The sequence below is a fragment of the Panulirus ornatus genome, chromosome 18 (genome assembly GCF_036320965.1).
Source record: "Panulirus ornatus isolate Po-2019 chromosome 18, ASM3632096v1, whole genome shotgun sequence".
NCBI classification, from domain to species: domain Eukaryota; kingdom Metazoa; phylum Arthropoda; class Malacostraca; order Decapoda; family Palinuridae; genus Panulirus; species Panulirus ornatus.
This window is the reverse complement of record NC_092241.1, coordinates 31,377,280-31,384,247: the sequence shown is the minus strand read 5'-3', so window position 1 is coordinate 31,384,247 and position 6,968 is coordinate 31,377,280.

Genomic DNA, 6,968 nt, shown 5'->3' with positions numbered 1-6,968 from the left:
TAGCTGTACATACAAGTCTTGTCTATACTTTGGACTCACCTGTGGCTCAGTGAATGCTGTCTCACATTCGTCATTCTTCTCCTAACAACACTTCTTTCGTTCCCCAGCTCAGCGCAGTATATCAACTCGTTGGCTGAAGAAAAAAAAGAAAAAAATGCCAGATCCGTTTCTCACGACAGCCTCAGCCTCTCGGCGAACATAAATTAAGTGAAAGAACTGGCCCTCCTCGCCTCTCATGGCTATAAATTACTCTGCATCTTTCTTGGACCAGTTTAATTTTGCTCGAGTCAAGGTTAATGAAGCTGAAAATAACAATCAATAACAACCTGTCACGGACTCGTCCGACGTTATCTTCTCTCTCTCTCTCTCTCTCTCTCTCTCTCTCTCTCTCTCTCTCTCTCTCTCTCTCTCTCTCTCTCTCTCTCTCTCTCTCTCTCTCTCACTTAGGTACTAAGTGCTAGGTATCCTTCGACTAGGTAAGTATTACCTGTGCTACCCGCCGGGGTATCGGAAGGGTTAGTGGCGGTTTACGCAGTTACCCAGCCCTTAAGTGGCTGTTAAGTGTCATTCCCTTGGTCAAGGTCGTTGTCTTTTGGTTCTTGTCTCATCCACACATGGACTGCTGGCTTCCAAACCACAGACATATAATCTATCTTATTCACTCAAACGATTCGTCGTTATTCGTAAATATATTTTCCTACAGTCAGCGGTGAGCGATAGCCCTGTTTTTGGCAAAATCTCAGGGCAAGTAATCTCTCTCTCTCTCTCTCTCTCTCTCTCTCTCTCTCTCTCTCTCTCTCTCTCTCTCTCTCTCTCTCTCTCTCTCTCTCTCTCTCTCTGTACTGCACACGTTTTATCATCAGAAACATGAGACTGTTTATCACCTTGACATGAAGTGCCTTGAGCAGGTAAAAATCAATCCTGTTCTACTCTCTACATAAATTAGTATGCAAGACTTTCATCGCTACGTGTGTGTGTGTGTGTGTGTGTGTGTGTGTGTGTGTGTGTGTGTGTGTGTGTGTGTGTGTTTGTGTGTGTGTGAGTGTTTGATTAATATCTGATCACTATTTATGTGATACGAGGAGAGTTTTACATCTGTATTGTCGCGTCTCTTAGTTTTTGATATATGTACCGTCTTTATTCCTATGCGTTCATATATAAACACACTCCAGCCTAAGCCAGGTACCCATAGATCAACCGGCACTGATGGGAGGATGAGCACCTGGGTTAGGTGTAGGCCGACTGCCGCGCCGAAGATTCGAACCCAGACCAGTCCTGAGGTACGTTAACCACTACATTACACAGCACTATACTCTACACGTATATGTGTGTGTGTATGTGTTTCCTGCGTGCGTGCGTGCATGCGTGTGTGTGTGCAGGTAATTGCATGTAAGATTACGCTTCTCGTTTGCATACAGCAAGTCTCAGTAAAATCGACGAGTCGTTACCAAATATTTACCAAGTGTCGTGTAATGACTGGCTCAGATACAACCGCGGAGCTACTGTGTAAAGCTCAAATAAGTTTATCCAGCCGACTGAAGTGTAATGATCGTGTAAATCCTTGTATCTTTTTTTTTTCTTTCCACACCAACAGACTTCACAGCACCACACCCTCTCCTCCAGATGTGCCCTAGTAGATGAAAACCCTCAGCCGTAACTAACCTTAAGTTCTTAGATTCTAATGTTTACCTAACCGGTTACTACCAGCCTCAGCACGACCGGCACACACCCACCTTGAGGAACTCAATAATGTGTTCAAAACAAAACACAGAATTCATCCAGTCCCTAAATACGTGAGGTGATTATAATACTGTCTCGCCTGATTCACAGCGATTCATAGTGATGTAAGCTTACACATCAAGATAATGACAGCTTAAACATTTACCTCTGGATCTCTGGAAGTATCGTCTCTCGATACAGACAGACGAGCAAGCATTGTCGTCAGCTTTCACTCCTATCGACCAGTAAGTGATCATTGTGATGCAATCAAAATGTAGACAGTGCGCTCCGGTGGCATTATAGTTTTCATCTATGTGGCATCTATTGTTACTACATTAAAGATCTGTGGTTTTGCGTTTCATGAATATATCAGTTTTTTTAAGAATATTTCAAAATCATCATTACACGGGATATTTCACATTTTCATCATGAATATTCCTGATATAAGATCTACAGGCAAAACTGGTTACAGAATTAAGCATTTTATGAATCGAGTGGCCACCTAGGGCAACATGATTGCCAAATATATCATGACCACATTTCGATGAGGCAACATCGGTTCCTATATTACTTCTACTCGTGAATCTGCCTTTAATGATGAAGTCTACTTCTCCTTATTCTCTTTCGCCTGACTTTTATTTGTCGATGACGTGCGTCGAAAATCTTACAGCCTTCCTCGTGTCCCTCCAATCATTTTTGAATCCATTACTATCTACATCCTACCCTAACCCTCCCCCCAGCTTCTGCCTTACACTTATCTCGTCACGAAGTACCGTCAGCAACCCCAGTTGTGATAAAATCCCATCAATCAGTTATATTTTGATCCTCATTCCTTATATTCCCTCCATAGTCACCCTTCCCCTCCCACCACCATTCCTCTCCTGCTTTCCTCTCACATACGTTCTTTCTCCCAACTGAGAGCGCAGACACAGACCATGCGTCAGGCAGGTGTGCGAAACTCGGGTAAACGGGGACTGTCAAGGTGATGGTACATACCTGCCCAAGAAAACATCTGCTGCCATTGCAAGGGCAGCGTCACACCAACACATTCTGCGTCAATTTTCCAACTTCTCGTCAATATTGCTTCCAATCGAACAGGACGAAATAGTTCGACTTGATCTTGAAAGCTTTCATCAGCTTTCTTTATCAAGATTTGCACTCGTGAGCGGCAAGTTTCAATTACACAAAATATATAATAGTTCTGAATTATCAAGGATACATTCAGAATACACTTCTGCTACATGTTTTCTAAAATACTGAAGCCCAAATTCATCATATTAACCTAACCTAACCTAACCTAACCTCGGAAATCGTAAATATATCTCAATTGTTATGTTTACATTTATAACGCGCAAGTTAAACCAAACGGCAGATACAATTTCGCCATGACCGTCGTAGTATTTACCCCACTCTGAACATACCACTGCGAAGAATTTCGTACTGAATATATAAGTCTCCATCGTTGTTTATGTGTTATTAGACTACGAACGCAACGGAGTCCAGAAAAGGATGGCTTACGGCACAATAAAGCTAGCGCTACGAGTTCATTTAACTTTCCTAAGTTATATTCTTCATATCACTTTAAGTTTTCATTACCTCCGATCATGGATGAACCCAAAGACGCTTCTCAGCACGGCTGGCGCTCCCACACTCTCTAAAAGACACAAGTAAAGATAGCCACAGCTACCTCACCTTTGAACGCCATTTGTTTTATGTTGCTGAAATGACTCTCCCGTTGGTTCTTCTCGCATGTGTGACAGATCGCGCTAAGGAAATTAATAGAAATCAGGAAAATGATGTAAGAAATTGACACAAAAGATACTACTGTGACGTCACCTTTAATGTCTCATTGAGAACCAACTTGTTTAGCAGAGGCCATATGTTTTCTTCTCAACGCTATGCCTCTCCTGCCAAATGTCCATACAATAACGAAGGAGTTCTGGAAAATACTATAAGTGAATATAGCCTACAAGACCATAACTTTTGAGACGAGTTTTCCGCTAGTTGATGGACAGTTGTGGGTATTTCGTCAGTGAAATGCGGTCAGTTAACCTTCTAATCTTTGGATTCTGACGCAAGTCGGTGTTCCGTGAAGGGTGTCTGGGGTTTCTGACATAATATAATCGTTAGGGAATTTCACAACTAAGGGGCAAAAACATTTATATACACTAAAATGTTTTGAATCTTTTAGAGCTGACTCTTTGTAAGAATTTCAACATTCTGATAGATACAATATTTATATATATATATATATATATATATATATATATATATATATATATATATATATATATATATATATATATATATATATATATGTATGTATATATTATCCCTGGGGATAGGGGAGAAAGAATACTTTCCACGTATTCCCTGCGTGTCGTAGAAGGCGACTAAAAGGGAAGGGAGCGGGGGCTGGAAATCCTCACATCTCATTTTTTTTAATTTTCCAAAATAAGGAACAGAGAAGGGGGCCAGGTGAGGATTTCCCTCAAAGGCCCAGTCCTCTGTTCTTAACGCTAACTCGCTAATGCGGGAAATGGCGAATAGTATGAAAGAAAATATATATATATATATATATATATATATATATATATATATATATATATATATATATATATATATATATATATATATATATGAGGAAAGAAACTTGGGTGATCTGGCTCTGAATGAAACGAACCTTAAGGGAAGAGTAAGGGGGAAGAATGGTTTGGATATGTCTTGGGAATAAATATGGAGGTTGTTGAGAGGACAAGAGCAAGGGAAGGAGTAACACACACCTGAAGCAGGAGCTGTGATGGAGTAAAAATGGGTAAAAGTGAAAGTAGATGGCGAAAGTTGGATGATTATTAGTGCTTATGCAACTGGTCATGAGAAGAAAGATCATGAGTGGTTAGTCTTTTGGGAGCAGCTTAATGAGTGTGACGGCAGTTTTCATGTAAGAGACCAGGTATTAGTGATGGATAAATAGATGATTTGAATGTGGAGTAAGTAATGTAGCAGTTAAGGATATGAATGGGGGGCATGGGCATATGGTATTAGGAATTGGTGAACAGCCTGTAGAGCTGTTTGCTGAGAAAGTAACTAGAGATTGGGAATAACTGGTTTAAAAGAAAGGGACATGTGAGTAGGAGACATGGTTCGCTGGAATTATTAGGTAACCTATTAATTGATAGGCGTGTAAAAGAGAGACTTTTGGATGTAAAGGCTCTGAGAGGGGCAGCTGGTGGAATGTCCGATCACTAACTTGTGAAAGCGAGGGTGAAGATGTGTACAGGTTTTCAGAACAGAAGAAACAACGTTCGTAAGAAGAAAATAGTGAAAGTAATCGAGCTTGGAAATGTTACTTGTTGGAAGAAATACCAGGAGAGACTGAGTGTGGAAAGGCAAAAGGTGGGAGTAAATGAGGCAAGGGAGTGGGTAAGGTATGGGAGGTATTTAGCGAAGCAGTGATGGCATGTGCAACAGATGCATGTGGCATGCGAAAGATGGGAGGTGGGTAAACTATCAACCACCTTCTAAAACATTCTATTCTCCCTAAAGTTTACTGATATTTGCTCGCCCCAAATCTCATTTTTCCCTCTTTTACAACCCCTGCATCTTCCTCTTGACCTACTGCCGCTTTCTCTTATACATCCCCCAATCACTTGCACTCCTTCCCTATAAGTACCTCCCAAGCGTCTCTCTTTTCTCTCTCATTCGCAACTTCACTTCTTTATCCCACCACACACTGCCCTTCGTAATCGGTCCATCTTCCATCTTTCGCATGCCACATACATCTCTCGCACATGCCAGGACTGATTTCCTACTTACCTCCCATTCAGTATCCACTCCATTTGCTTTATTTTCCCTCCATTTGCTACTGTACTCAATCTCCTCTTTTATTTCTTTATGTACCTGTTAAAATCACACATTTCATAAGAAAAATACAACAAATCTTAGCAAGACACTTGCTTAACCTTCAAGAAAACACTTACTTGTATTTGGTAGTTACTAGAATCAAAGCAAAAGATCTTGTTGTGTTTGTTGCTGATGAAATGACGACTAGATAAGCGATGGAAACTTGATAGTTTACATGATACTTCTATCTTGTTACCTTTACGGCTGTGTTAAGAACAGGAGTGAGGGACAAGTACAGGGTTGCATGATGGTTGAAAATTATTGCATGAGATTCTATCTAGTATTTAGCTTCCTTTGATGCATCGCCTGTTCATGTTTTCCACAACAGATAAAGACATCTCAGAAGACGAGAGTGTGGGGGTAAATAAGAGAATTTCACCATGAGTGAAATCTTCACGAAACGTATTTCGTCTTTCTTCACTCCCACTGAGATGAGCAGATTAAAAGCATAAAACCTATAGCATGAACTGCTGATTAACCAGAGACATGATTCATGAGGATCCTGCCTACCTCCGATATAGGGGCTAACACCACATCTCTTTCCATCATCCACTGAACTCACAAAGCCCAGAGGCAGGTCACGTCAGGAGCCAGAGTACCACACGGGCTCTGAAGGAGAGACTGGGAGGAGGAGGGTGGTGGAAAGAGGCTAAAGAATAAGAAACAAGTCTTTTAGATGGAAGGGAAAGGGGCAGTATAGAAGACGGTCGTCGGACGGGATGGAGGAACTGTGGGAGGGTAGATAGAAGGAGAGAAGGTTCGTGGAAGAGAAGAGTTTCGATTAGAGAAGAATGAAAGGAGGTGGAGGTGATATGTAGGGAAAAAAGAGGATATATATTTTTTCATTGTTTCTTACAGACGAGAAGAAATGGCTGATTATCTGGCAGGAGACAGCTGGTCATATTGTTTTTGTTATGTTACTGCACAGGTGACAATACCTTGTGGGTTTCTTTTATTTTCTTCTACTTCTTTTAGGGTTCCGTCTCATCAATAGTTCCTTTCTACGCTCGGGAGCTTATTGTCAGAAATTATTGCCACAGTGTATATATATGTTTGATAAGTAAAAACAAGAAAGATTTTAGATATACGCAAAACAATTCGAGAAATCTTTTAGGAAAAAAAGATCATCTTTTCTAGGAGGAGAGATACAAATATTCGCTAGGGTTGTGGCGTTCGAGATGCCAAGAGAAAATAATCGTACGAAATCCCATAATATTACATACCGGATGCAATACGTAATATCAAATCGCGTGAGTCCCTTCACTGTCATCATTTGTTTGTTCTGTGTGGAAATGTATATGAAAAACCTACCAAGACTGAGACGATGAATCACGAATTCCTTCCCT